The sequence below is a fragment of the Ovis canadensis genome, chromosome 6 (assembly GCF_042477335.2).
Source record: "Ovis canadensis isolate MfBH-ARS-UI-01 breed Bighorn chromosome 6, ARS-UI_OviCan_v2, whole genome shotgun sequence".
Classification (NCBI taxonomy): domain Eukaryota; kingdom Metazoa; phylum Chordata; class Mammalia; order Artiodactyla; family Bovidae; genus Ovis; species Ovis canadensis.
Window position 1 is genome coordinate 101,931,395 of NC_091250.1, and position 14,210 is coordinate 101,945,604.

The following is a 14,210-nucleotide window of genomic DNA, read 5'->3' on the forward strand; positions in this document are numbered from 1 at the left end:
ACTTCTTCCATGAACCAGCTGTATGACCCTGAGCTGCTTACCTCATATTTAGTTTTCATATGACCATTGGTAGCTTATCTCTGCAATAAATAATTCCATTATATGACTTTCAACTGTTTTTTGCTCTTTGCTGTATACCTAGAAATGAGGCTATGTTCCTTTCCCACACTCTGTCTTATAAATAATCTTAGTCTATATTACAATTGGGCTTATATTACAAATGGGTTTCCTTGGTGGCTCAAATGGTAAAGAATCTGCCCATACATTCTGGATCAGGAAGATTACCTGGAGAAGGGAATGGCTACCCACTTCAGTATTCTTGCCTGGAGAATTCCATGGACAGAGGAGCCTGGAGGGCTACAGTCCATGGGGTTGCACAGTGTCAGACGTGAATGAGCTTCTTTCACTCACTTATACTACAAGTATTGAATTTAATTAGCTAAAACAACATGGAACAACATCATGGCATGGCTACGAAGAAGATTAATATTTATTGAACATTTACAGGCATTGTAGCATTGTAATTTCTGTAACATACATTTGCGCTTGAACTTGATAATAATAGCTTTGAAATTCATATATAATCATAACAAATTTTCAGAGTTTATGCAGCTTGCATAAAATTTTACACAAAATTTTAAATGTTGAAATCAAGTTTCAAAAGTTGGGAAACAACACACTAATGATGGAAGCATTTACCTTTATACTGGAAAGGCCACTGTTATAAAAATTTTTTAATTTACCACCTATGTAGCTTTGGGCAAGTGAATTTGCTTTTGTTTTTTTGAGCATAAAAATTCTTCATTTTAGTAAATAGTATCCAATTCATAAAACCATTGTCATTGTGTCATTTTCATTGTCATAATGTCATAAATGAAATAATTTAACATGTATAAAGATGAAGCATGCTGTCTGGCACATAAAAATTACTCAAAATAGTTAACTATTACCAGGATTATTATCATATTGCTGCCACTCACACCATCATAATCTCAAAGATCATGTTCTTTATTAACATCAACTCTGCCTCAAATCAGCAGAAAAATACATTCTCTTTACCCTAAAGAACAATTCACGCTGCTGTTAGTTCCACACAAAAAGAGATAGTAGGTCTAAGTTTTATATTTTATCTCTGCTTCATAATCAGTTTGAGCAAGTTATTAACCCTATAAGTGCTTGGCAACTTTAGCTTTTGACTGGAGATAACATCTTATACAAATGTTATAAAGTTAAATAATATGTTATATTTTATATCTTTTTTATATCTTCTTTTATAAATACAGTAATTAACTGTATATAGTCAGGAAGTGCCATTTGCCATTAGCCACTTTTTTTATTTTCAGGGTCTTTTAACATAAGAATTTTATGGTAAAGAGTTTACAATACTCTTTTCCATCTGAGATCCCTGGGGCCTAATAAAATCCAGGAAACAGCTTTCCAGTGCCATAGCAAAGAAGGAATTGATGAGTTCATCATCTCAGCTCTTGAAAGCATAAACAACTCCACATTATAAGGTCTTGCTGGCCAGCCTAAACAAAATATATATTAGAAATAAGTAACAAGCATCAACTTTCACTAAAAATATAACTGCATATAGGTGTATTGGCATATATGGTTTTTTTTTAAAGCTTTATTTTGTTTTGTTCTTTAATGACTTGGTTTTCCTTTCACCCTCATGCTGTGTGATTTTACCTGAAGTTTTAAATAGGGAATTGAAAAAGAGACACTATCCCACATTTTCAAGGCCAAAGTGATCGAAGTTTGACTGAATCAGACCCAAAGAAATTTAGCTGGGCAATGGCATGTCACTCATTGCCAAACCTTTCCCAAAGAATAAATTTCTCTTCTCTCAGAAAGATTAATGTTATCTTTTTCCTCTCTAAAATCTCTCAGGATGTGGTGAGATGACATGAATTGAAATGAGATATGTACCTTATAAAGCTTAATAAAGAAGTCCTTCAATTCTTCAAAGAAGTTGATGACTACCTGTTTTAACTCACTTAAGTATCTTAGATTGTAACATTTTTAGATTCTTCCTGGCTACCAGTCCTCTAGTAGCCATGGATCCATGAGAGTATTGAAACAGAGCAGGACCCTATGGTCCTTGTTCCTCCATGTCCTCTATCTGCCTTTTGTCTGTGGAAAACTTTAGCCAAAGAACAAGTTTAATCAGAGACGTGAGAAAATGTAGAAACTACATTAAACGTAGAAACTAAGGAAAATAATCCAACAAGACTAAATAATAGTAGTTTAGACATTAACCATACCCAAGAACTTTTAATTACTTCTCAATAGCTATAGATAATATTCTGAACCATATCCTGTAAGCTGTTTTGCAAACACAGAAGCACCCACCACATGGAGGAAGATGCTTATATGATGACCAAATTGAAACCATGACATAAGCTGATCCACTTAACATAATTCTGAGAACTTGCTTCATAGAAATGGGAACAAACCCTGAAACTAAAGGTTAACTATACTTAAAATAACCAAGATGATGCTGATCAGACTGCTACATTAATTATCAAGATGACTGTAAGAGCTGACTGTGTTGTTCTGTTCCCTCCTCCATCTGTACAAACCTGAAGTGAAGTCGTTCTGTTGTGTCTGACTCTTTGTGACCCCATGGACTGTAGCCCACCAGGCTCCTCTGTCCATGGGATTTTCCAGGCAAGAGTACACTGGAGTGGGTTGCCATTTAAACTCCCCTTTAAAACCTCCTGCCCCCTGAGTAGCAACCAGGAGTTGATTCTCAGACAGAGGTCCACCATCTCCCCCTGTTGCTGGCCTCCAGACTAAAGCAATATTTTCTGCCCTACCAACACTTGTCTCTGGAGTACTGCCTTTAAAGAAACAAGAAGTAGGACCCGGGTTTGGTAACAGTATTCTGAAAAAATTTAAAGGCTTTTGAAAACTACTTTCTATCACCTTTTGAAATCACTTTCAAAGACTCTTTCATGACTATTTGCATCCTGTTTCAGACCACAGAGGAAGTTGCCTTAGATGCCATGAATAAAGTTATGTATTTGCTAACATTCCAAGAAGAACAAAGAATCAAATTGATATTGAAGAATATTCTCTTAATGTGCTGGGCCATCATGAAATACTAAGTGAGTCATATGACCCAAAATGAACTGGCTTTTTTTTTCAATCACATGAAAACTTCTTTAGTATATCTGGAAATCTAGATAACATGATAGTATACGGCTTCAACAATATTAACCTCACTTTAAGTTGGGTATGTGGTAATATTAAAGTCCATTATAGTTTTGTGCACATTGCTAGCTAACAAATCTATATGTCATTAAAAATAACACAACTTTTAAATATTTTCAGAACATTGGCCTATAAATTTAAAATATATAAACTTTCCTGTATCTGAGGGAAATACTTAAATTAGAGAAACAGTAATAGTGAAACATTTATCCATTGGGAGAAAAAAAAAAAAAACTATTGACTGGTCACAGGCATTAACCTAAATAGATGAACCTGACTTAATAGAATTTTATTTAATTTAAAATATTTTAAACAGAAATACAGATCACTGAAACTGAATAGAAAGCTCAGAGGTAAACCTAGACACTTATGGTCACCTAATCTATGACTAAGGAGGCAAGAATATACAATGGAGAAAAGACAGATACTTCAATAAGTGGTACTGGAAAAACTGGAAGGCCCTATATAAACAAATGAATTAGAACATGCTCTGACACCAAACACAAAAATAAACTCAAAATGGATTAAATACTGGACCCTATAAAACTCAACAAGAGAATATAGGAAGAACATTCTTCAACATAAATTGTAGCAGGACTTTTTTTGACCCATCTCTTAGAATAATGAAAAGAAAAATAAACAAATGGGACCTAATTAAACTTAAAAGTTTTTGCACAGACAAGGGAACCATAAGGAGGGAAAAGAGACAACCATCAATATGAGGGAAAATCTTTGCAAATGAAGCAGCTGACATGGGATTAATCTCTAAAGTATAGAAATGGCTTAATCAGCATAATATCAGAAAAACAAACAACCTGATAAAAAATGGTTATTCTCCAAAGAAGACACTCAGAAGGCCAAGAATCACATGGAAATATGCTGAGCATCATCAACTGTTAGAAAAATAGAAATCAAAACTACAGTGACGTATCACCTCATACCAGTTGGAAGGGCCATCATCAAAAAATCACCAAACAATAAATGCTGGAGAGAAGGTAGACAAAAAAAGGAACCCTCTGACACTGTTGGTGGGAATGTAAATTGATACAGCCATTATGGAGAACTTAATGGAGGTTTCTGAAAAAAAAAAAAAAAAAAAAAACTAAAATTAAAATTATGACACAGTGATCCTACTCCTGGGTGTATACTCTGAGAAAATTATCATTCAAAAAGACACATCCACCCCAATGTTCACTGCAGCACTATTTATGAAAGACAGGACTTGGGAGCAACCTAAAACTTCATCAATAGATGACTGAATAAAGAATATGTTACACATATATACAAGGCAATATTTATTGATGTTGTTCAGTCACCGAGTAGCGTCTGACAGTTCGTGACACCATGGACTGCAGCATGCCAGGCCTCCCTGTTCCTCATCATCTTCTGGAGTTTGCCCAAGTTCATGTTCATTGCATCAGTGATTCCATACAGTCTTCTCATCCTCTGATGTCCTCTTCTTCTTCTGCCCTCAATCTTTCCCAACATCAGGGACTTTTCCTATGAGCCATGTGTTATTATCAGATGACCAACATACTGGAGCTTCAGCTTCAGTGGATATTCAGGGTTGATCTCCCTTAAGATTGACTGGTTTGATCTCCTTGCAGTCCAAAGGACCTTTAGGAGTCTTCTCCAGCAACACAGTTTGAAGGCATCAATTCTTTGGCATTCTGCCTTCTTTAAGGTCCAACTTTCACAACTGTACATGACCACTGGAAAACCGTAGTCTTGACTATACAGAACTTTGTTAGCAGAGTAATATCTCTGCTTTTCAACATGCTGTCTACGTTTGCCATCATTTGCCTGCCAAGAAGCAATCGTCTTCTGATTTCACAGCTGCAGTCACCGTATGTAGTGATTTTGGAGTTCAAGTAGAGGAAATCTTACTGCTTTCACCTTTCCCCTTCTATTTGCCATGCAGTAATAGGACAAGATGCCTAAATCCTAGTTTTTAAAATAGTCTTAGCTCTTTCATTCTCCTCCTTCACCTTCATCAAGAGGCTCTTTAGTTCCTCTTTGCTTTCTGCCTTTAGAATGGTATCATCTGCATATGTGCGGTTGTTGTTGTTTCTCCTGTCTATCTTGATTCCAGCTTGTAATTTCCAGCCTGGCATTTCTCATGATGTGCTTAGCATATGGGTTAAACAAACAGGGTGACAGCAGACAGCTCTGTCATATTCCTTTCTTGAGCTTGAACAAATCAGCTGTTCTGTACGTGGCTCTTACTGCTGCTTCTTGACCCGCAAACAGGTTTCTTAGGAGACAGGTAAGATACTCTGGTATTCCCATCTGTCTAAGAGATTTCCACAGTTTGTCATGATCCACACATTTAAAGGCTTTAGCATAATCAATGAAACAGAGATGGATGTTTTTCTGAAATTCCTTTGCTTTCTCTATAATCCAGTGAATGTTGGCAATTTGATCTCTAGTTTTTCTAAACCCAGCTTGGACATCTGGACGTTCTTGGTTTGCATAATGTTGAAGCTTAGCATAAAAGATTTTAAGCATGACCTTACTAGCATGGGAGATGAGTGCAACTGTCAATGGTTAAAACATTCTTTAGTACTACCCTTCTTGGGGATTGGGATGACAATTGACCATTTCTAGTCCTGGGGCCACTGCTGAGTCTTTCAGACTTGCTGACATAATGAATGTAAAACACTGATGGTGTCCTCCTTTAGGAATGTGAAAAGTTCTGCTGGAATTTCATTGCATCCACTGGCTATTAACAGCAGTGTTTCTTAAGGCTCACTTGACTTAGCACTCCAGAATGGCTGGCTCCGGGTGACTTACCATACCATTGTAGTAATCTGGTTCATTAAGATCTTTTTTACACAGTTCTTCTATGTGTTTTTTCCCTCTCTTCTTGGTCTCTTCAGTGTCTACCAGGTCTCTACCATTTGTATCCTTTACTGTGCCCATCTTAGGTCCATTTAGTCAAAGCAATGGTTTTTCCTATAGTCATGTATGGATGTGAGAGTTGAACTATAAAGAAAGCTGAGCACTGAAAAATTGATGCCTTATTTTCACAGCATAATTTCTTTTCTTATTGTCACATAAGACATCTGCTTAACCAATCCAAGAATTGTTTTTTAATTGAAGTGTATTTGATTCACAATATTGTGTTAGTCACAGATGTACAGGAAAGTAATTTAATTATATACATATTTTTTTCAGATTTTTCCATTTTAAATTATTACAAGATATTGAATATAGTTTCCTGTGCTGTAGAGTAAATCCTTGTTGCTTATCTAATTTATGTTTTGTAGCTTTTATCTATTAGCCTTATCTTGAAATTGCACTCCTTCTCAGGTGGGACTTGAAACCAGCCAAAATTTATATTGGCACTTGAATTCATGATCCCTGAATTAGAAAAGGACTCATATTCATTGTCTTTTAATTGAAACTACTCACCTAGTATCAGAACTTGATGAAACTCAGGTTCTTTTGTTTCACCACGGGGAGGGGGCGGGGGGGGGGGGGTGGCGGGGGAAACAGCAAGAAGCAAAGTGGCAGGTAAAGAGTGAATTTATCAGCTTCCAGGACACTTGTGAGACACACTAGCCAGCAGATGAGAAGGCTCTGCCCCTAGGTCTGAGAGTATGCTATTTTTATAAACAAGTGAGAAGAGGAGAAGACCATCTCCTCTCTTACTTTTGTACAGACACCCAGGCTTACATCATTAACTTCTCATTTGACCAAATATTGAATGAGACTGTCATGGCACTATTTATAATGTATATTAGCAGAAGGGTGGTAATATATACTGAAATATGACCATTCATCTCAGGTTTCAGTGTAATGTCCCCTTTCACCTATATTCCTATCTTGTCTACAATCAGAAATGCTATTCTTCAAGGACTATTAATTCCTTGACTTCATGTAACAAGATTCAGACTCCTGTCTATTTTTTTGTGTTTTAACTAACAGGATTTGTGGTTTGAGTGTTTCTGGTGCTTGATTGCACCTGGTCTTCCTTCAAGGTAGACTAGATTGCTGCTAGGTTGAAAGTGAAAGTGTTAGTCACTCAGGCATGTCTGACTATTTGAGATGCCATGGATGATAGCTCTCCAGAATCCTCTGTCCATGAGATTCTCCAGACTAGAATACTGGAGTGAGTTACCATTTCCTCCTCCAGAGGATCTTCCTGACCCATGAAGATCGAACCCACCTCTCCTGCTTTGGCAGGCAAATTTTTTACCATCTGAGCCATTAGGAAGCCTGTTGCCAGGTTATGGATTCTTTTCTTGAGTGATCAACAGTCTTGCCAATGCCCTTAAAATGCCCTTTGTCTTTAATCCACCGGTGGGATTTCTAAACTGACTAATTATCCTACTCTATTCACCCACTCCAGTATTCTTGCCTGGAGAATCCCATGGTTGGAGGAGCCTGGTAGGCTACAGTCCACGAGGTTGCAAAGAGTCGGACATGACTGAGCGACTTCATTTTTTTTTTCATTTTCATTCTTATTAATAGGCTTATCTTGTGGGTCAGATGGTAAAGAATTTCTATTAATACTCTTAATTTATCCTTCCTCCCTTTCCCTGTCTCCTTTGGTATAGATTACACTCCATTTAAAGTTATTATAAAACAATGGCTATATTTCCCAGAACTGTGCAATGTGTAATGAGAACAAACTAGTGGTTATAGTCAGGATAGGGAGGAGGGGAAGGGCAAGATAGAATTGTGGGTTTGAGATACAAAGTTCTAGTATGAAATAGATAAGCAAGAAGAATGATTTATAATGTGCTTCCCTTGTGACTCAGCTGGTAAAGAATCAGCCTGCAATGCAAGAGACCTGGATTCGATCCCTGGGTTGGGAAGATCCCCTGGAAAAGGGAAAGGCTACCCACTCCAGTATTCTGTCCTGGAGGATTCCATGGACTGTATAGTCCATGGTGTCAGAAAGAGTCGGACACGACTGAATGACTTTCACTTTCACTTTTTTTCAGATAAATATGATATTTTCACCATGGCCCAAGAGTCACAAATGATTCTGACATTTTGGGCCAAACAGTCCCAAGAGGCCTTAATGCAAGCACTATGTGATATTTTCAGCATTTTCTTATCAAGAAAATGAATGAGCACATTTTAGGGATGGCAAGGGGTTAAGAATAAAACTAGATAGTTCTTGAACTCTTGATAATTCAGTTATTCCTGTCAAATATCAAACAGACGCTAATAGTTCTGATTACAAATGACTACAAAAAAGGTGAAAGTGAAGTCACTCAGTCATGTCTGACTCTTTGTGACCCCATGGACTACCAGGCTTCTCCATCCGTGAGATTCTCAGGCAAGAATACCGGAGTGGGTTGCCATTTCCTTCTCCAGGAGATCTTCCCAACCCAGGGATCGAACCTGGGTCTCCCGCATCACAGGCAGATGCTTTACCATCTGAGCCAGAAGGGAAGTTCCCACCCAGGAACCTCAACTACAAAAAGGTAGCTGATATTAATCTTGGTAAATATTAATTGACCTTCACTTTGTCAACAAAGGCCCGTCTACTCAAAGCTATGGCTTTTCCAGTAGTTATATATGGATGTGAGAGTTGGACTATAAAGAAAGCTGAGCACTGAGGAATTGATGCTTTTGAACTGTGGTGTTGGAGAAGACTCTTGAGAGTCCCTTGGACTGCAGGAGATCCAATCAGTCCATCCTAAAGGAAATCGGCCCTGAATATTCATTGGAAGAACTGATGCTGAAGTTGAAACTCCAATACTTTGGCCACCTGATGTGAAGAGCTGACTCATTTGAAAAGACCCTGACGTTGGGAAAGATTGAAGGCAGGAGGAAAAAGGGACGACAGAGGATGAGATGGTTGGATGGCATCACTGACTCAATGGACATGAGTTTGAGTAAACTCTGGGAGTTGGTGATGGACAGGGAGTCCTGGCGTGCTGCGGTGCAGGGTCCAGCCCTGGTGGATCCAGGGAATTTGAAGTGGGGACAGAGTCGGCGTCTTGGAAAGGACTATTTAATTAGAAATATAAAGAGATTAGGAAAGAATAGTGTAGTAGGAAATTAGCGGAGAAAAGAGGCTGAATAACTTGGTTTATGTGGAAAACCAATAAAGTTCCAAGATAAGGAACTTGCACCATCTATGTTAGGCCACCGGTGCCCGCTTGAATAGTGGAGGGTGCCCCCCTTGGGCTCCCTTTTGTATGGGTCTTAGAAGCCAGGGCAAGTAAGTAGGCTCAGTGAGCTTCCGCATACCAAGGGATCAGCCTGAAAAGGAGAGGGAGGGAGAGGGAGAAAGAGAGAGAGAGAGAGAGTTGACATGGCGGGGAGCCAGATTTCCAAGAAACCAGTTCGAGAAGCTGGTCTGAAAAACTGGTCCATCCTTTATTGTCCAGGAAAGCTTTTTATACTTTTGGTTGTACATAGAGATCAATGGATAATACAAAGTTATGCAGCGTCAGCAGCCCTGACTTTTATCGAGACCAGGCTTTTCCTCTGCATACCTAGCTGTATACACAAGTCTTAGGTGATTTGCATCATCTTCTGGCCAGGAGGCCTATTAGCATTTTATGGCCCTTTTCTGATAAGGGTCCTTCAACCAGAAAACTTATTTGCCTTAAAAGTGTTGTTCTTACTAAAGTCTGGTGCCACTCTCAGAAAGCACTAATTAAGGTTACATTCTTATATAGCAAGGACATAACAATTTATAACAAGGAAAGAGGAGTACAGTGATTTATAACAAAGAGAAAGTTCACTAACTCAAAAGTCTAGTGTTGCTAACATCAAAACTACTATACTCCTTTTTCTATATCCCAATTACATTGATTAATATCCTGCAGGTGCCTAACAGATAAAGAATATGGAGGCCTGGCAGCAGTCATTGACTCAACGATGAAAACCCATTACCAATATAATTCTTAGCTCTTTAGAAAAGGCTCTATATCTTTAAGATGTTTTAAGCTGTGTGCCTTTCACAGTTGAGGGGCTGCAAACAACCACAAGTTGTAAAAGTCTCTAACTGTCGGGCAAGTTAGAGAGCCATCAGAGGGGTTTGAACTGAGACACTCCTTTTATATGCAGGAGACTGTTAACTGGAGCTATAAGTTAACTCTTTCCAGAGAAAGGTGGTTGGGGATAGCCCCCTGTACTGTCAGAAGAGGGGAAAGCACAGTACAATAAAGCAGGCAGACTCTGGTTTTGTGGGTAGATATTCAGAAAAATCCAGGGGTACCCCTGAGGCCTGATCTCAGCCTTTGCTTTTTGCCAGGCCCCCTTCCTCATGACCTTTGCCATGGGCGGGATTCCCCATGCTGGCTCCCAGCACTGCAGTCCATGGGGTCACAAAGAGTCAGACACAACGGAGTGACTGAACTGAACTTGCCTATGAAAGGAGTATATGCTTTCCTGCCCAGTAAGTTTGGATTTGTTCATGGTATCTTTGGCCAATTAAAAATGTGAGTAGAAGTGATAACTTTATATTTTGGGGCTCCAAAATCACTGCAGATGGTGATTGAAGCCATGAAATTAAAAGACGCCTACTCGCTGGAAGGAAAGTTATGACCAACCTAGACAGCATATTCAAAAGCAGAGACATTACTTTGCCAACAAAGGTCCGTCTAGTCAAGGCTATGGTTTATCCAGAAGTCATGTATGAATGCGAGAGTTGGACTGTGAAGAAAGCTGAGCGCTGAAGAATTGATGCTTTTGAACTGTGGTGTTGGAGAAGACTCTTGAGAGTCCCTTGGACTGCAAGGAGATCCAACCAGTCCATTCTGAAGGAGATCAGCCCTGGGATTTCTTTGGAAGGAATGATACTAAAGCTGAAACTCCAGTACTTTGGCCAACTCATGTGAAGAGTTGACTGATTGGAAAAGACTCTGATGCTGGGAGGGATTGGGGGCAGGAGGAGAAGGGGATGACAGAGGATGAGATGGCTGGATGGCATCACCGACTCGATGGACGTGAGTTTGAGTGAACTGCGGGAGCTGGTGATGGACAGGGAGGCCTGGCATGCTGCAATTCATGGGGTCGCAAAGAGTCGGACACGACTGAGCAACTGAACTGAACTGAACTTAGAGGTGATAACACACCAATGACATTGTAAGAGACACTGCATTTTACAGTGGTGCTCTTATTCTTTATTGTGTCTAGCTTAAGAATGAACATGTACCCCACAGGGACAGCTTTGTCAGCTTGGGTCTTAGAATTAAAAAAAAAAAAAAACAAATGTCAGAGTCTCAGCCTGTTTAAAGCCTGGAGAAGTGTGGCAGTCCAAAAGTAACATGAACAAGAACTGGCCCTCTATTATTGTTAAGTAATGAAAGATTTCAAATTGCTTGGTTTGTTTAGTAAAGCTTGCTAACATAATTGCTTCTTATAGACCTTTTCCTAAAATCATTGCTAACTTGAAGACCGGCTTGAAATTTTTCCTATGGATAGTTGTTCTAAAATATGTACAATAAATCTTTCCCTTTATGGATAACTTTGGTCTTAATATTTAGAGATTTGGACAAAAGTACTTGATAATTTCCTGGTGGTTCAGTCATTAAAGAATCTGCTGGCAGTGCAGGAGATCTGGCTTCAGTCCCTGGATTGGGAAGATCCCCTGGAGAAGGAAATGGTAACTCACTCCATTATTCTTGCCTGGGAAATTCCATGGACAGAGGAGCCTGGCGGGCTACAGTCCTTGGGGTTACAAGAATCGGACATGACTGAGCAAGTAAACCACCAATTGATAATTCAGTTGAAATTAACATTCAATGGTTTCACAAGTTGATAGAAATGAAAAAAATAACATTTTCATTGGTAAGAATAAAGAATTTATTTTTTAAACTCTTGCTAATAATAGATATATACATATGTACCTAGGTAGATATTTATTCATTCATTTATCTAATATTCATGATTATATACTGTACACAAGTTTCAGTTCTATGGACTTTGTATTATTCTATGAATAAAACAAAGTCCCTGCCTTCATGGAGTTTGATTGTATCTGGATTGTAATCGTATATATATTGTCCAACTCCTTGCACCCCTTTGAAGTATAGCCCACCAGGCTCCTCTTTCCATAGGATTTTTCAGGAAAGAATTCTGGAAAGGGTTCTCATTCCCTTCTCCAGAGAATCTCTTCCTGACCTAGAGATCAAACCCCATCTCTGCATGGAAGGCAGATTCTTTACTCACTGATCCTTTGGGGAAGCCCAGTGTCGAATTAAATAAGCAGTCGTGAGTTCATATTGACATGAATGAATAAATGAGGGGGAAATTACTTTATTATAATGTAGTGCCATTCAACAAGCTAAAAATGATAGAAATAGAAACTATTGACAGAATTTGCAATTAATTTAGTGGTGAAGGATTAAGGCTAAATGATTAATGGATGCTAAATGCAAAAGAATGAATTATTAATACCACAAAGTGCTAATCAGTTGCAAAGACATAAAAGGTGATGTTATGGTAGAGAAACAGGGCAGACACCAGTTTTAAAAAATGATCAAGTTTGATAGCAACAGTGTGGAAGAGGCTGGGCATTACATGCCCTCTGGCGTGATGTACTGAGAGATCCACAATTTTTCTGTATGTCCTGAGTGTTGAGATGGGCATGATTGGGAGATATTAAAAGTCTATACTCTAAAACTGCAAAGGTCATGAAACACAGAAATATGCATAGCAACTGTTGAGACTGAAGGAAATCTCCAAATCTGACAATAAAATGGAGTATGTTATCCCAGATTGGATCTAGGACAAGAAGGTAAGAACTAAAAACCCTGTGATGAAAAATTTTGGATGTATGTTAATGTACCATATGAACTGAATAATAGCACTGTGTCAATATTGAATTTGAATAGTGTAGTTAACAAGAAAGTGCTCTTATTTTTAAGAAATAGACATAGGCATATTGAAGGATGATTATATCTACAACTTGATCTCAGATGGTTCAGAAAAAAACTAATGATAATAAATGTGTATGTATGTGTGTGAATGTATTAATGTGTGTTTTTGTTCAGTTGCTAAGTCATGTCCAGCTCTTTGCAACCCATGGACTGCAGTATTCCAGGCTTCCCTGTCTTTTGACTATCTCTTGGAGTTGGCTCAGACTCATGTCCATTGAGTCAGTGATGCCATCCAACCATTTCAACTCTGTCCTCTCCTTCTCCTTCTGCCCTCAATCTTTCCCAGCAGCAGGGGCTTTTCCAATGAGTCAGCTCTTCACATCAGGTATCCGAAGTATTGGAGCTTCTGCTTCAGCATCAGTCCTTGCAATGAATATTCAGGGCTGATTCCTTTAGTATTTGATCTCCTTGCTGTCCAAGGGACTCTCAAGAGTCTTCTCCAACACCACAGTTCAAAACCATCAGTTCTTTGGCACTCAGTCTTCTTTGTGGTTCAACTCTAACATCTGTACATGACTACTGGAAAAAGCATAGCTTTGACTATCTGGACTTTTGTTGGCAAAGTGATGTCTCTCCTTTTTAAAATGCTGTCTAGATTTATCACAGCTTTCCTTCCTAGGAGTAAGTTTCTTTTAATTTCATGGCTGCATTCACCATCTACAGTGATTACGGAGCCCAAGAAAATAAAATGTCACTGTTTCCACTTTTTCCCCTTCTATTTGCCATGATACATACATACCTGTGTGTATGTATGCGTTAATGATCGTTCCCTCTAGAAACTGAGATTCTAAATGCCACCCCAACCCAACAAATTCTTAAAAAGTTTCAAGATTCTTCCACTTTTGTATAATTTATAGAAATGTTACACTAAATATAGCTTTGATTCTGAAAAATCAAAATTATTAAACAAGGGGCTAGGAAACTCCTAGTCTTTTCTCCAAAGAATAAGAAAACATATATCAATTGACCTAGAGTTTAGAAATTAACAATGTTGTATTCTACTGGAGACCCATAGTGATTTTTTTCATAATCTTGCGTGTCTTCTGATTCAGAGAAAGGATGCATTGACTGTTAAAATAAAAACACTATAGGAAAAAGATGATCAATACAATATAGAAAAATAGGAGACGTAAGTCA

The 14,210-nt window shown here is 38.5% G+C and overlaps 1 non-coding gene across 1 annotated transcript; it reads right to left on the reverse strand.

The window, feature by feature from the left end:
- Nucleotides 1-8,556: 8,556 nt before the first annotated feature.
- Nucleotides 8,557-8,628, reverse strand: TRNAH-GUG (transfer RNA histidin (anticodon GUG)). The gene has a single exon. It is a non-coding gene; the product is annotated as a tRNA-His (tRNA).
- Between the last annotated feature and the right edge of the window lie 5,582 nt (nt 8,629-14,210).